The following is an 18,037-nucleotide window of genomic DNA, read 5'->3' as shown; positions in this document are numbered from 1 at the left end:
AGTCCGATCTAGTCAGAAGTACCGAGTTGGGTAAAGTTGGCACTAAGTTGGATTGAGAGATGAGGGAGGGAGAGACCAAGAGAGTGGAGAGGAGAGAGAGGAGGAGGAGGAGGGTGATAGTGGTGGGTGGTTATCGAGCTTGGAAGATGAGGAGGATAAGGGAGGGAGGGAGAGAGGTCAGGCTTAAAAGATGAGGAGGATGAGTGAGGGAGGGAGAGAGAGAGAGAGAGAGAGAGAGAGAGATTTTAGGACCGGGTCGGGGTAGGGTGCAACAGGTAGAGTTAGAGAGTCGGGTCTAACTGGATCAAGTTTTGGGTCTAGTCGGGTCGAGTTACTAGGTAACTCGAACTCGACTCGGTTTGATTTCGGATTGGGCGAAGCCTACTCGGTTCGGACCAACTCACCCATTTAATTTGGATGGAGTTGGATCTAAACGAGTCGAGTTAGTAAGATTGAGTCATCCCGTGCACATCCATGTTTCAACAAGAAACGAATGTATTTGATTTGGGGAATTATCTTATTTAATAAGAACAAAGAGAAGACAAAGAGAATAATCATCATAATATATTTCACTAATTTCGAATTCATTTACACCCTCATTTACTCCTTGATTCCAAAATAAAATATATACAGAAAAAGTATAACAATTGAATAAGTTCATATATCAATTTTGGCAATATTTTGACATGCAACGCATTTGTCTCAATAAGAGAAGAGTTGTATGGATCTGGATATTCTCATCTTCTTTTTATATTTGCCCAAGTATTGCCTTTTTTAAAAGGAATGCTTGATTTTCAAAAAAAAACTGCAACAAGTTCAGCATTATAGAAGCTATACAAAATTACTTCCGTACAACTTGACAGGTAGTTGCTCGGACCCACGCAACTACTCTTTATTGTGCAGTCTAGTGCAATTTAGCAGTTTCTTCTTCTTCTTCGTTCTTCCCCTTTGAACTTATTAGAGGTATTGAAATCTTTTTCCAGTAGCTCTGATCTCTCGTGTCCTCTAAAATGAAGAAGTAGAGGGGTATTTATAGGCTTCCGCATGTGTAGAAACTCGATCTCCGTGCTGTGGGCCCCTCTATGTAACATTCTTGTTACGCAACACACAACTGATCACATTTCATAAAACAAGTTACTTGGTCTCGTGCAACTGACACGAGTTGTGCGGACCCACGCAACTTAACTGTCTTCTGCACTCGCTTTCATCTTTTCATTTCTTCTGATTCTTCCTTCTTTTTCTTCTAATCTTTTCCATTATTTGTACTCAATTTTATGCTCCAACAAATGCCCCCTTAATCCTATGTTTGTTCAACCATTAGAGGAAATAGAGGATCAGTTCCTCCTTTCTTTTAGATCAAGTTTCGCGGATCTATGTAACTCACAATCGAGTCCCACACAACTCTTCTCAGGTCTGATCTTCTTATAAATACCAGGACTTAGAATTTTTCTTCATTCATTGCTTCTTCAAATCAAAACTCTCTCCACGCAACCTAGCTTAACCCTGCAGCTTACTGTCGCCGCGCAACTCATTACACTTGGTGCAAATTCTTCTAAGTCTCGGAATTCTGTTGGATTCTTCTTTCTTCAATCTTCTCAAAATGAATAGAGGCAAGAAGAAAATTGGACCTAATAATTCTCAAGTCACAAAGCGGACGAAAACTTCATCAAAGAGTAACAAGCTCTTCATGGATAACAAATACTCACCCCAGAATGCTTTGAGTTGCGTAGAAATTCGGCAAAAGATTCTCGACTTCCGCCATACATTCAGGAATGAAATAATCAATGTTCCTGTAAACTTACTGCGCTATTGGTCCATCTTCCATAGCGAACCGACTGACCACATGACCCGAGCTAGACTCGTCTCCACAAATCATTGGATTTCAATGGAATCACAGATTTTAAAAGGACGTCTTGAAGAGAACGGTCCTCACTAGAAAGTTGGTAAAGTCCATAAAATGCGATTTTTGCGTCCTCATTGCAATCCTCATCAATCCATTACTTTGAGACCATTCAATAATATTTCTTCACCAAAATATTGTCATGGGCCATGGAGGGATTTATGACAATGGGCTTTCTGTCACCATGGGATCCATATAGTTCACGGGCCAAAGCCATTGTCCATAAGCATACTGATATCTTGAAACAGATTGAACTTTTTGATGTGATCACAACTTCGTCAGAACATTTCTTCGAAGATATTAGCATCTTATAAAGCTTCCTCAATCATTAGTGCCCCATTACTAACTCATTCCATCTCCCTTCGGTTGAGATTAGCATTACTTTGTGGGACCTTTATTACATAATAGGTCGTCCTATCATAGCAACATTCTTGATGATTATATTCCTTCAAATGAAGAATTTGCTCATAATTCTACCATTTTAGAGACTTCCATTGAATTCTTCAGGGAAATGGCTAATTTTCTGCATATTGACAAGATTTCTTCCCTTGAATGGATAGCTCACTTTTCTCGGAACTTAGAGTACGTTTCTTTCGTCTTTACTTACTAAGATTCCCATCTCATATAGATTCTTTATTTTCTAATGATTTTACTTCTATTGTTATTTGTGTTGACAGCTTTGCGGGCCAGGATTATCGAGATCTTGAAATCATTTGCGAAAACATCGAAAATGCTATTGAATATAGTGCCACTTGTGAACTAGCTGGTTTCTTGATTTATTGGTTAAGCCTAGTAGTGCTTCCAAGCTCAGAATGGAACAGAACTGTTAGACCAACACTCTTTGAAGTTGCACGTGTGTAACGCCCTAAAATTCGGGGGTCGAGCATAACTCAGCTCCCGAGTTCCAAAACATCACTTATGCAACATATTTAATGATGAATGTATGTTGACTGTATTAGTGCATAAAACATGGAATAGATTAAGCCAAAACACAGATATGCTTCAGGGACAAGTGAATAAAGCAAGCGGAAGACTTATAGTAAAATGTGTACAAGTGTAAATCCCTGAATTACATATACAACCAGATCGTGTAAAAGTGTTATTTAACAAAATTTAAGTATCAAATACATCATTTCAGTTCCCAAAATATAATCCCAGAGATCCCGCGCAACAGACCGAAGCTCGCTAGAACCCGTCTGAAAACTGCATATAGGAGAAAGCAGCCTCGTCGTCATCCAGCTCCCGCTCTGCCTCAGACGTCGCATCCACATCTGCAACATCAGGGCCTAAGAGCAGTCCGGTGGGTGTGAAACACCGCCGAAACGTGGGAGTGAGTGATCAACTCGGTGGAACAATAAGGCACCGGTTAACATGTTATCAGTTCAATCAAACAGTAATGATAAAGCAGGACAATTAAATAAATCCTAAGTACTCTTGTTAATGCAAGGATGAATGCAATATGATGCGTGCCCTCACGCGTACACCCTCAGCGTCTTCATCTTACGTTACGCATGACATCGCCTCAAAGTGCGCCACATCTACAAAGCACATGCAATGCGGTGCATGGATATGATTACCAAGTTGTTATTAGTCCGTTTCACACAACAGGATTGGGAAGCTAAGATACCTTCCTCATATCACCATCCAAACAGTGATCCATTCTAGGGTCGTCAATCCTAGACATCTCATACGATCATATAGTTAAGGTCGTAGCAAAGGGCTCGTCACCAATCAATGTACGCCTTTCATGCCCTTACTACCACAGATCGGCTCGTCACCTCCTTGCGGTATCCGGTATGCTCGAGGTCACTACAAAGGGCTCGTCACCAATCAATGTAGGCCGACAAAGACGAATATAGTGTCCCATACCACCATAATCGGCTCACGAGTTAAGTTGTTCACCGGTCACTACGGGAGGCTCGTCACCCGGCGTAGGCCGACGGCTCGACCACGGTGTCCCATACCACCATGTCCGGCTCATGAGTCTTAGCGGATCAGGTACCATGGTTATTAAGATTTCACTGGTGAGTTCGGTATCCTAGATTCAAACAGTAGCGTCCATACATGGTTAACATACATCAGACAATCGGGTTATTTGACGAACTCGACTAGCATGAGCGCAAGTTGAATTGAACGACAAAGAGTGTGCAAACACTCCGCGTGGCCAAACCACTGCCGCCAACTCTAATACGGCTCGGGTTCGTCTAATACGTTCTACGTGGCGAAAGCAATCTCAACCACGAATATAGGGTCAATTACCGATCTCCTGGACTAAGGCATAGTCCCAAATATCCTACACTACTACAGATATTCATATGGAATGTAAAACAGTAATGGAACAATAACTCAAATCATGTTACATACACATCTGAAGAATATCAACTTAACATAAATGTAAGCATAGGAGATGCTTGAATTTAAATAACTTGAAAGGTAACTGCATAAAGGAAAACATGCGCATCAATGGGAGTATTGAGAATCACTTCTCAATGCCCACACTTAGTGTAATCAGTTACACTTAGGTCATTCATGCATTTCTACAAACACTTAGCATACAAGGAACAACATACATGACGTATGTTGGAATACATGCACTTAGACAATTCCCTTTACCAAGGAGTTGTCATACATGCATCTAGCATACATACATGACCAATAATCATGGCAAGCACAAGTGCGTATTTTATACGTATACGGTACTTTATAAATACACTTAGAATACACAAATCTCAATATAGCACATGCATATCAGGAAAGCAATGTAAACATAACATTAGACATGTGAAATCTCATCCATAACAAATTACTAACTGGGATTGAAAGCCTTGAAAACCATAACCTATACACTTAAAGTCCGCACCTTAAGCGAAGAAAGAACCGCCGAACTGATTTAGACGAGTTGTCTTCGTCAACGGCGCTAGAATACCCTAAAATAAGGATAGAAATGAGATACAACAACACCAAGTCTAATCTAAGCTCTAACACAAGTTAGGGTTAGTTTAAATTACCACAAAAAGAACTCAGAACCGTCAGAAACGATTCCAAGTAAAGGTTCAAAGGTGAAGAAGAACAAGGAAGAATCAAGATGATTCACCAACCAATCTCTCTCACTAACTCTCTCTTTTCCACTCTCTTTCCAAGCTAGGGTTAGAGAAAATTCGTATGGAAATGAGAGCTAGGGTTTAAGGACTATATATAGGCCTTAAAATGATGGAAATAACCCGTGGTCAAGGTATACTTAGGTTATAACCAAAGCACGCCTTTCTCGATCCAACGAAGCACTTGGTGGGCCTATAACCACGAAAGGTCGGACTTAAGCTCATTGACCATGGATCTAGGTCAAGCGAGTTTTCGTACCAACTCTTCAGATCGGCCGTGGCGGACCACACTCAATTCAACGGTCACGGAAACTCGATCAGTCCACAAGCACTAGGATATGCATGGGCCAAATCCTGATTCGAGGGTGAAATTGGGTCGAAATCCAACGGTGAGAATGCTTAAAATCGTCGCACACGCTACGACTCAGATTTCAATAAAAGCTTATTAAATTCCAACCGTTCTCACACTCTTCACTCCGAGCTCAACCAAATCGACCCAGAACATCAGATCGACTTGATTTTCGAGGTGAAGATCAAGCCCAACTCGGTGACCGCAACAGCCTAAGATCATCGCCATCGGACTTTCGACGCGCGGTCTAGGTCCGATCCAGATCTTCCAAAAATTCCCCAGAACAACTGGATTTAGCGATGGATCCCAGATTTCAGAGTAACGTAGCGCTCACTAATCTACACGTTTAGAGCCATGCAGATACAATTTAAAGTGATTGATGCGAATTTCACAAACAATCGAGTAAAGCGCTAATTACCTCAAAACAACTACTTAAGGAAAGATTAGCACAGAAAAATTCCAAGGTCGTTACAATCTACCCCCCTTAAAGAAAATTTCGTCCTCGAAATTCATACCTTCATATAATCCTCGAGGATCAGAGGGTAGGTCTTCCTGACCTCAGCTTCAGATTCCCAAGTAGCCTCTTCTACACCATGATGCGTCCATAGCACCTTCACGAGAGGGATAACCTTGCTACGCAGCACCTGCTCCTTTCTATTGAGAATACGCGTCGGTCGCAGTACATAAGTGGCATCCTCACTTAACTGCACTTGCTCCCAACTGATAATATGCGAAGGATCAGGAACGTACTTCTTCAGCATAGAAACATGAAATACGTTATGCACGCCCGCAAGAGGTGTGGGCAAAGCAAGGCGGTATGCTACCGCTCCCACTCGATCCAGGACTTGAAATGGACCAATAAATCTCGGCGTCAGCTTCCCCTTCTTACCGAACCGCATAACTCCCTTCATAGGAGAGACCTTCAGAAACACATGGTCTCCCACTACAAACTCAAGCGGTCGACGCCTCGTATCAGCATAACTCTTCGGCTCTGCGCTGCTAGAAGTCGACGTCGAATGATGTCAACCTTCTCTGAAGTCACCCGCACCAACTCGGGCCAAGCAAACTACGCTCACCAATTTACGCCCAATAATGTGGTGCTCTGCACGGCGACCATACAACGCCTCGTAGGGAGCCATGCCGATACTCACTGGAAACTATTATTATACGCGAACTCGCATACGAAGACAATCATCCCAACTGTCTTTGAAATCCAAAACACAAGCTCGCAACATATCCTCCAGGACTTGATTCACGCGCTCCGTCTGCCCATCTGTTTGCGGATGAAACGCGGTGCTGAACTTCAGTTTCACACCCATTGCTTCTTGGATACGAGTCCAGAAGATAGATGTAAAACGCGTGTCTCTATCAGACACAATCTCCAGGGGAACTCCATGCAGACGCACTATCTCCTTGATATACAACCTAGCCAACTCGTCTGCAGAGTAAGTGACTCGGATTGGTAAGAAATGCGCCGACTTCGTTAATCGATCGACGATCACCCAAATAGAATCAAATCCCTTTCTCGTCCTCGGCAACCCAGAAATAAAATCCATAGAGATGAAATCCCACTTCCATTCAGCTATGGGCATGGGCTGCAACAACCCAGGAGGTCGGCGATGCTCTGCCTTGACCTGCTGGCACGTGAGACAACGAGAAACAAATTCAGCAATTTGGACCTACATATTGTCCCACCAATAAGACCTCTTCATATCCTGATACATCTTCGTGCTACCTGGATGCATCGCAAGCTTAGAACTATGGGCTAACTCGAGAACCTCACGTCTCAAGTCAGGGATGTCAGGAACACATAACCGGCCACGAAAACGTAGGCCCCCATCAGAACTAACACTCCAGTCGGAGCTCTCATCTGTACCAACCCGCTGCCTCATCTTCATCAAAAGCTCATCATCTGCCTGAGCTGCAACGATCCTCTCGTCGATAACGGGCTGTACACGAATGTGTGCGATAACCTCATACGGCTCAACCACCGTAAGCTTCTGCTCAAAATCGTGCACGAACTCCAACATATCCCACTCTGCTATCATCAGCGGAGCCGCAAACTCCAAAGCCTTCTTGCGACTCAACGCATCTGCCACAAGGTTCGCCTTGCCCAGATGGTACGAAACATCGAACTTAAATTCCTTCAATGTTTCCATCCATCTGCGCTGCCTCATATTCAAATCACGCTGCGTGAAAATATACTTAAGGCTCTTGTGGTCGCAAAAGAGCTCGAACTCCTCACCATAGAGGTAATGTCTCCAAAGCTTTAATGCGAAGATGACAGCTGCCAATTCCAGGTCGTGCGTAGGGTAATTCTCTTCGTGTTTCCTTAACTGACGCGAAGCATAAGCAATCACCCTATCCTTTTGCATAAGGACACAACCCAGACCAACGCGAGAGGCGTCAGTATATATAATATACTTAACCCCTTGCTCGCAATACTAGCACAGGGGCGGACGTCAACTTGTCCTTCACTCTGAAAAGCTAACTCCCCCTGCTCACTCCAAGCAAACTTCAAATCCTTCCGTGTCACCTGCGACAACGGTCCGGCAATCTTCGAGAAGTCTGAATAAAGCGTCGATAGTAGCTCCGCAAGGCCAAGAAAACTCCTCACCTCGAAAATCGAACCAGGCTCCTGCACTGCACCTACCTTGGCAAGATCGACGGCTATCCGTCCTTGGACACCACATGTCCCAGAACTTGACTTCCTCTTTCCGGAAATCACACTTCTTGAACTGTGCGAAAAGCCGATGCTCCCTAAGAGTACCCAAAACCGCTCTTAAGTGCTCCTCGTGCTCGCCCGGCTCGTCGAATAAATCAAAATGTCATCAATGAAGATAATGACGAATCGAAACAGAAAGGCGAAACACCCTGTTCATCAAATCCATGAACACGGCCGGTGTTCCAACGAACGACATCACAAGGAACTCATAATGACCGCCGGTCCTGAAGCGGTCTTCGCACGTCCCCCATCCTCGACGCGCAATCGATGATACCCGATCGCAGATCAACCTTCGAGAAGTACCGTGCCCCCTTCAACCGATCAAACAGATCATCAATCCGGGCAAGGGGTACTTATTCTTCACGATTACCAGAAGTTCAACTGCGATAATCAATACACAATCGCAAGGAACCATCCTTCTTCTTCACAAACAAAACAGGTGCTCCCCAAGGAGACACACTGGGCCGAATAAAACCCAATTCTAGCAAACCATCTATCTGCTTCCTCAACTCCTCCATTTCACTCGGAGGCATCCGATAGGTGGGTAAAGAAATGGGCGCCGCACCAGGCATAAGATCGATATCAAAATCAATCTCATGCTGAGGAGGTAATCCAGGAATCGACTCAAACACATCTTCAAACTCCTCCGGTGTACTAACCAACGCCGACTCGGCCGAACTCTCCAACAGAGAAGAATAAAAATCAATACGAATAGGGTAACTGACCTGAACTGGGAAAGTAACAGTCTCGCCCTCAGGTCCATGGATCGTCACTGATCTCGCTTCACAATCAATCTCAGCTCGCATCCTCGTGAGCCAATCCATACCCATAATAACATCGTAGTGATAAAGCGGTGCGACTAGCAAATCAACACGGATCGATCCACTTCTCAGATCGACCAAACAATCCATACAACGCTTGCCCAAGGCAGAGGACATCCCCGTAGCGGTAGTAAGCGTCACTTCAGGTATAGGAACAGATCTCAAACCCAAACGCCTAACTGCCACATAAGAAATAAGAGAAGTAGTGGACCCTGTATCCACTAGCATAGAAACGGGAATACCTTCAATATGTGCTGTCACCTCAAAGGACCTCGGCACCAAGTCAGCCATAGGCGCTTCAGCTGAAAGCGCATGAACACGAGCCTGCTGCTGACGATTCGGCGGAGGAACCATGGGCCGCTGAGGTGGCCTGAAACCAGGAACTGCAGGTCTTATGGTTGGTTGAGCTGGCGCTGATCGTAGATGAGGAGGATAAATATCCGGAGGCATCGGACGGCTAACCCTCTGCGGTGGAGTAAAACCACTGCTCGCATACGGGAGAAGCGAAACGGTCCAAGTGCCCCACCTTCCCACAATAAGAACATCTCAAGATCGGCTCTCATCTGCTGAGCGGCGGCGCCGAACGCCTAGGAGGAGAATCAACTCGCGGCCTCTTGCCAAGGAAAGGTGCACCATGAAATCCGGTCGCGGCCTAGGAGGCATCGGTGCTCGCATGCGGGACGCCCTATCCCTCCTGCTTCGCTCGCAAGGACATGCTCACTAGCTCCGCATATGAAGAAATGCCAGCACAGCAAATCTTCGATCGGATCTCAGGTCGCAGCCCCTCAGAAAAACGCCGCATCCTCATCGGCTGATCACCCAGGATCAAAGGAACATACCGCCCCAACTCAGTAAACCGGTTCTCATACTCCGTAACCGACAACCCTCCCTGGCGGAGGCGAAGGAACTCACTCTCCTTCTCATGTCGGTACGTCACCGAAAAATACTTCTCGTGGAAGCGCGCCTCAAACGCCTGCCACGACCACACGAAGTCCTCCTCGACAGTGCGAAGCACACTGTCCCACCACAAACTGGCCTCCTTCTCAAACATGAAGGTGGCAAGCTCAACCTGCTCGACCTCAGAGCAGTGCAGCGGTCTCAGCATCTTAGAGATGCGGTCTATCCAATACTCGGCCTCCTCGGGTCTATGAGAACCCGCAAAAGTAGGAGGTCGCAAGCGCTGGAATCGCTCGAATGTGCCGCTGGCACTGGCGCTCCCAGATGGAGGCATAGGTGAAACAGGTGGAGTCTCCCCTACAGATTGAGCAAAGATACCAGCCATGGAAGAGAGGAACTCCTGCTGCTGCTGCTGCTGGTGGTGCTGCTGCTGAATCTGCTACTACTGCATCAACAGCATCATCTGCTCAAACCTATCAGTAGGCGAAGCAGACGAAGGTGTACGGCTCGGCTCAGGAACTGAGGGTGTGACCGGAGGAGCCATCGGTATCGACCCAACACCAGCACGAGATGGACCCGCCTGCGGATCTGACTGGCTATCGCTCAGGGGAGGAACCCCAGCAAGCGACTCAATCAGAGAAAGACGGGCCGAAGTCTTCGAACCCTTAGGAGGCATCCCTACATTAAATCAAAGGATGCAACCTGTCAGATTCTAAGTCACATAATCCATCCACGCAACAACAACACAGCACAACTCTAAAAACAAACAACATGCATTCCATTAACCAAAATCGTCGCAATACAAGTAGTGCAACAATACATGAATCACGACTAGGAAAGCATGAAAACAACAACATCTAACACTTCAACAACCACCACAACTACAACCACTAACAGCTACCACATTACAACAACTCCACTACAAGCCAACAACGGCTACACACAAAAAGAAAAACACAACAAAGCAAAGACGGCCACGACGATGCTACTCGTCGGAATCAGGAGATGAAGGCGGAGCACCCTTATCCTGCAAGCAACACAGGATAGACTTCAAAGTCTGAGACATCTTCTTGAACTTGTGCTTAACCAAGCCTCGAAGATCAACCATCTCCTGGCGTAAAGCAGCTTGCCCTTCTTCAAGCCGTGTAAGACGGGCATCTCTGGCAACCTGCTCTGCGCCCTGCTCTGGCACCACAGGAGGAGAGCTATCACTCGAATCCTGTGCCTTAATCTCTTCCTCGTCTTGCTCTGCTTCTTCCTTAGACTCCGCACCACCTTCAGCATAACTCTCATCATCACCACTCTCAGACCCGGCCTCACCCTCAGAGGCAAGCCGACCAGAACCAACCTCCATCAGCTTAAGGGTCCTCAAGTTGATATAGCGAACAGGGACCGGCTTCTCAGCTCCAAGCCTATAGCCGAACTCATGTGCGATCTTGCAAATAAGGCGGCCAAAGGGAAGAGACTCGGTCCGTCTACTCGAACGAGCGATGAGAATAATCTGACGCAGGACGTACGTCGGCACACACAACTTCGCATCCTGCCCCACCTGATATAGAAAATCTACCATCAGGCGCGTACACTCGCTGCGGTTGCTCCACCTCGGATATACATTGAACGTAAAGATGTGGTGAAGCAAACGGAAGTCGTCCGTCATGAAAGAAGCCAGAAGACTCCTATTCGGCTGCCATTCAACCAGACGACCACACAAGGATCGGGTGCGACGATCCCTCTCGCGCACACTGTCCACATTCTTCTCGCTGGCATGCACTTCCCCAAGTGGCACCTTCAAGAGTCGGGATATCAAAGCAACATTGACAATTCCAACTCGACCGCTACCACAGGGAATCTTGAACTGCAGAGGATCCAGCGAAGGCTCCAGAATGTTGGCATAGAAGGCCCGAACAGTGCTAGCATTCGCGCGATACTGCCTTCGAACAAGGGACCCCAACCAGCCCCTTCTAGGCGCTCCAACAAGAAGAACTCACCAAAGAGCCGCGGGTCAACATGAGCCTCAAAAAGGACTCTACGCCCCTCATAGACTCCATGCGACAATTCCGCCAACAAGGTCCTACTGACAGGAGCTCGAGGATCGAGGTCCCGCTTCGTCTGGAACTCGCGCGTGGTGGACGTGCTAGAGGCGGCACCTCTCGGCCTCCGTACACGGGTTGGGCGGCTCGGCCTGGCTTCATCCACGGGCGCTCTCTTCTTCCCCATCAAGGAAAGAAGGGAAGAAATGGAAAAGATGGCCGTCACAATCTCAAAGAGGGCCATGAGAAATGAGAGAAAGAGAGAAATAGGAAGATGGTGAAGCTTCCACACAACTATTAGCCAAATAGGGAATGAAAGGGCTCAAATGAGAAGGAAAAAAGAAGAAATCAGCAATGGAATGGAAGATTCGAGAATGGGGTGATGGGTTTGCACGAAAATGGAAGGAAGATGAAGATTTGGGAGAGATTTGAAGGAGTTTGGAGAGGTTTTGGAAGAAAAGGAAAGCTTGGGGGTAGGTTTTGTGAAGGAAATAGATGAAAGGAAGGGTTTTAAAATGAAAACCGTGGAGGGGTGGGCCACACAAGACCTAGGGACGATCGGCCCGCGTCGGCCCGGCCCTCCGGCGATCCCTCACCGAACCGGCGATGGCATCCCGGTCTCTGGACATATCGGCGATGCCTCGCCGATTTGGCGAGGCCCTCCTGGTCCCCTTTGGCCCAAAAAGTGTGGTTCCCCCCCTGGGCCCCACTGGAAATGCCCCAAATGGCCCCTTGCATAGTTTGAGGCCTATCGGGTCATTCTGACAGAAATCTGATTCAAATAGCGATTTCTGGAAGGTTTAAGATGGAAAAAAAGGGAAGATTGACCGTCTACACTCATTAATAGAGGGTCTAGGAAAGGTTTTGGGTCGCTGTGTGTGATCAGGTAAGGGTACAGACTCGATCTCGGCAAAGGTTTTCAAGAAACTTTCGCCGATAGAAACTACGGACCACAAACACAAAGCGATGATAGACCCGCACCCAAATACACTATAATGGCGACAATGTGCGGTGTGTGACCATAACCCAGGTCCGGTTTAATCCAGATCATGCTCTGATACCAACTTGTAACGCCCTGAAATTCGGGGGTCGAGCATAACTCAGCTCCCGAGTTCCAAAACATCACTTATGCAACATATTTAATGATGAATGTATGTTGACTGTATTAGTGCATAAAACATGGAATAGATTAAGCCAAAACACAGATATGCTTCAGGGACAAGTGAATAAAGCAAGCGGAAGACTTATAGTAAAATGTGTACAAGTGTAAATCCCTGAATTACATATACAACCAGATCGTGTAAAAGTGTTATTTAACAAAATTTAAGTATCAAATACATCATTTCAGTTCCCAAAATATAATCCCGAGAATCCCGCAATGCATCAAGCTCGCTAGAACCCGTCTCAAAACTGCATATAGAGAAGGCAGGCTCGTCGTCATCCAGCTCCCGCTCTGCCTCGACGTCGCATCCACATCCGCAACATCAGAGGCCTAAGATAGAGTCCGGTGGGTGTGAAACACCGCCCAAACGTGGGAGTGAGTGATCAACTCGGTGGAACAATAAGGGTATAGGTTAACATGTTATCGTTCAATCAAACAGTAATGATAAAGCATAACACTTAAATAAATCCTAAGTACTCTTGTTAATGCAAGGATGAATGCAATATGATGCGTGCCCTCACGCGTACACCCTCGGCTCTTCATCTTACGTTACGCATGACATCGCCTCAAAGTGCGCCACATCTACAAAGCACATGCAATGCGGTGCATGGATATGATTACCAAGTTGTTATTAGTCCGTTTCACACAACAGGATTGGGAAGCTAAGATACCTTCCTCATATCACCATCCAAACAGTGATCCATTCTAGGGTCGTCAATCCTAGACATCTCATACGATCATATAGTTAAGGTCGTAGCAAAGGGCTCGTCACCAATCAATGTACGCCTTTCATGCCCTTACTACCACAGATCGGCTCGTCACCTCCTTGCGGTATCCAGGTATGCTCGAGGTCACTACAAAGGGCTCGTCACCAATCAATGTAGGCCGACAACACGAATATAGTGTCCCATACCACCATAATCGGCTCACGAGTTTAGTTGCTCACTGGTCACTATGGGGAGGCTCGTCACCCCAGCGTAGGCCGACAGCTCGACCACGGTGTCCCATACCACCATGTCCGGCTCATGAGTCTTAGTGGATCGTACCATGGTTATTAGGATTTCACTGGTAAGTTCGGTACCCTAGATTCAAGCAGTAGCGTCCATACATGGTTAACATACATCGGACAATCGGGTTACTTGACGAACTCGACTAGCACGAGCGCACGTTGAATTGAACGACATAGAGTGCGCAAACACTCCGCGTGGCCAAACCACTGCCGCCAACTCTAATACGGCTCGGGTTCGTCTAATACGTCCTACGTGGCGAAAGCAATCTCAACCACGAATATAGGGTCAATTACCGATCTCCTGGACTAAGGCATAGTCCCAAATATCCTACACTACTACAGATATTCATATGGAATGTAAAACAGTAATGGAACAATAACTCAAATCATGTTACATACACATCTGAAGAATATCAACTTAACATAAATGTAAGCATAGGAGATGCTTGAATTTAAATAACTTGAAAGGTAACTGCATAAAGGAAAACATGCGCATCAATGGGAGTATTGAGAATCACTTCTCAACGCCCACACTTAGTGTAATCAGTTACACTTAGGTCATTCATGCATTTCTACAAACACTTAGCATACAAGGAACAACATACATGACGTATGTTGGAATACATGCACTTAGACAATTCCCTTTACCAAGGAGTTGTCATACATGCATCTAGCATACATACATGACCAATAATCATGGCAAGCACAAGTGCGTATTTTATACGTATACGGTACTTTATAAATACACTTAGAATACACAAATCTCAATATAACACATGCATATCGGAAAGCAATGTAAACATAACATTTGACATGTGAAATCTCATCCATAACAAGAATAAATCACTAATCGGGATTGAAAGCCTTGAAAACCATAACCTATACACTTAAAGTCCGCACCTTAAGCGAAGAAAGAACCGCCGAACTGATTTAGATGAGTTGTCTTTGTCAACGGCGCTAGAATACCCTAAAATAAGGATAGAAATGAGATACAACAACACCAAGTCTAATCTAAGCTCTAACATAGGTTAGGGTTAGGTTAACTTACCCCAAAAGAACTCAGAATCGTCAGAGGAACGATTCAAAGTAAAGGTTCAAAGGTGAAGAAGAACAAGGAAGAATCAAGATGATTCACCAACCAATCTCTCTCACTAACTCTCTCTTTTCCACTCTCTTTCCAAGCTAGGGTTAGAGAAAATTCGTATGGAAATGAGAGCTAGGGTTTAAGGACTATATATAGGCCTTAAAATGATGGAAATAACCCCAGGGTCAAGGTATACTTAGGTTATAACCAAAGCACGCCTTTCTCGATCCAACGAAGCACTTCTGGTGGGCCTATAACCACGAAAGGTCGGACTTAAGCTCATTGACCATGGATCTAGGTCAAGCAGAGTTTTCGTACCGACCGGCTCTTCAGATCAGCCGTGGCGGACCACACTCAATTCAACGGTCACGGAAACTCGATCAGGTCCACAAGCACTAGGATATGCCTGGGCCAACCATCCTGATCAGAGGGTGAAATTGGGTCAGAATCCAACGGTCAGAATGCTTAAAATCGTCGCGCAAGCGACACGACTCAGATTTCAATAAAAGCTTATTAAATTCCAACCGTTCTCACACTCTTCACTCCGAGCTCAACCAAATCGACCCAGAACATCAGATCGACTTGATTTTCGAGGTGAAGATCAAGCCCAACTCGGTGACCGCAACAGCCTAAGATCATCGCCATCGGACTTTCGACGCGCGGTCTAGGTCCGATCCAGATCTTCCAAAAATTCCCCAGAACAACTGGATTTAGCGATGGATCCCAGATTTCAGAGTAACGTAGCGCTCACTAATCTACACGTTTAGAGCCATGCAGATACAATTTAAAGTGATTGATGCGAATTTCACAAACAATCGAGTAAAGCGCTAATTACCCCAAAACAACTACTTAAGGAAAGATTAGCACAGAAAAATTCCAAGGTCGTTACAATGTGCGATGGCAGAGGGTTGAAAATATTCGCTAGCCCCTCCCCCCCCCCCCCCCCATTTTATGTTCTCTCTACAGAGCATTTGGGAACATCGTGATACATTACTCAAGCTTGACAATAAGGGTCCCTTCTTCAAATGCACATTGGTACTACCTTTTTGCTTGGCTAGGAGTATACTTCCCTTGTGTCTTTGCTAACTTAAAGAGAGCTTATTCAGATCCTCATTCACTGCCACTTCAGTATTATCAGGGATGAAAAATGGTCTAAAGATCACATGCTTGGGTTACGAAGAGAATAGAAAAGATTAATTCTATCAATTTCTTCCAATTTCCCCTCATTAGTTTTTCTAAAGACTTAAAAGATTATTGATGATGACTCTACTTCTCTTAGTGAACGTACGTTCCTTATTTACATTAGATCCAGTACCCTTCCATTGAGAGAGGGTAGTAAGTTTTGGCATGAGAGCAAGTTTGCTCATCAATTTAGCTTTGATCAGACGATATCGGAAACCTATGATATCAATGGTGGGCCCATAGTGGCGGGGTCCCTCCTCTCTATCACCGTATCTCTCTCTCTCTCTCTCTCTCTCTCTCTCTCTCTCTCTCCTTTCCTTAGAATGAAGTGGGCCCTACAAAATCATGTTAAATCCACTTCATTCATCAATGGTGTGGCCCACCACATTTTAGGTAAAATCCACCGTCTGGTGGAAAGTCCCACCTGCATATATATATACACACACACACACACACACACACAATATATTATATTTATATTAGAATATACATATATATAGTTGGTGGGCCACGTCCATGTGGGACCCACCACAATGCATGTGTTTATCCATGCCGTCCAGCGTCCCTGGACGCTGGATGGGCGTGGCTTCATGAAGTGCGTGTGCTGGCAGGGTGTGTACTTTAAAAGGGGGAAAAAGTACTTTTGGAGTGGGCCACTCATGTGGGCCCCACCTTAATGTATGTATATAATCCACGCCGTCCATTTCATCGCTCAGCCTATTTTAGGCGTTAAGCCAAAATTTGAGGGCAATCCAATTCTCGGGTGGGCCATACCTTAGGAAACAGTGTTATTACCATCCAAAACCTGCATTATTATTTTACTCACCCAATCCTAATGGATATTGGACTCTGTTTAGCTGTATCGAGTCAGGGAATACAATGGGCGGAGCAGATTTCCTTGATGTGGGACCCACCTGTGAAAGACCACAGGAAAACTGGTTTTTTTTTAAAAAATAAGCAGCAGCAGTGCTCCTGCTGTCAAGACGCAGCAGGAGCTACCTGCGGCTAGTGGACGGACAGCGGGATGGGCCTCATTGTCCCAGCTGTGGGCCCCACCGTGATGCATTTCGAACATCAATGTCGTGCATTGGGTGGGTCCTTAGGGCAGTGGCCCCCTTGCCAAAAATTAGTCGTATACGGAACTCAGGTGGGCCATACCATCTAAAATCATGTGAGGACATGCCTAAAACATATAAAATCACTCGGTGGGGCCTACCTGAAATTTGGATGCGGCTGAAACTTGGTCTGAACCCTCAGTCAAGTGGGACATACATAATGGGTGGACTGGATTTGTGAACCACATTACGGTGGGCCCCAAGCCCACCCCCAGGTCCACGTGACCTTATAAATAGGTTGAATGACAGATAAATATCACAGTGGGCCATACCCAAGGTCCGTGTGACCTTATAAACAGTTTGGGTGGCAAATAAATATTACAGTGGGCCCTAACCTGGTCCACGTGAACTTCTGAACAGTTGAATGGCAAATAAACGGTATAGTGGGCCCCCAGGTCCACGTGACCTTATGAACAAATTGGATGTAAATAAACAGTACAATGGGCCCAAGGTCCAAGTGACCTTATGAACAGTTTGGATGGCGCATAAACATTATGGTGGGACCCAGGTTGGATAAAAAATAAACATTTTAGTGGGCCCTAGGTCCTTGTGACCTCATCAGCAGGTTGGGTGAAAAATAAACATTATGGTGGGCCCCACTTATGTATGTATTGTGTCCACACCTATCATCAGTGTGGACCTCCACCATGAAGTATATGATTTAT

The sequence above is a fragment of the Magnolia sinica genome, chromosome 2 (assembly GCF_029962835.1).
Source record: "Magnolia sinica isolate HGM2019 chromosome 2, MsV1, whole genome shotgun sequence".
Classification (NCBI taxonomy): Eukaryota; Viridiplantae; Streptophyta; class Magnoliopsida; order Magnoliales; family Magnoliaceae; genus Magnolia; species Magnolia sinica.
This window is presented reverse-complemented; position numbering follows the sequence as displayed.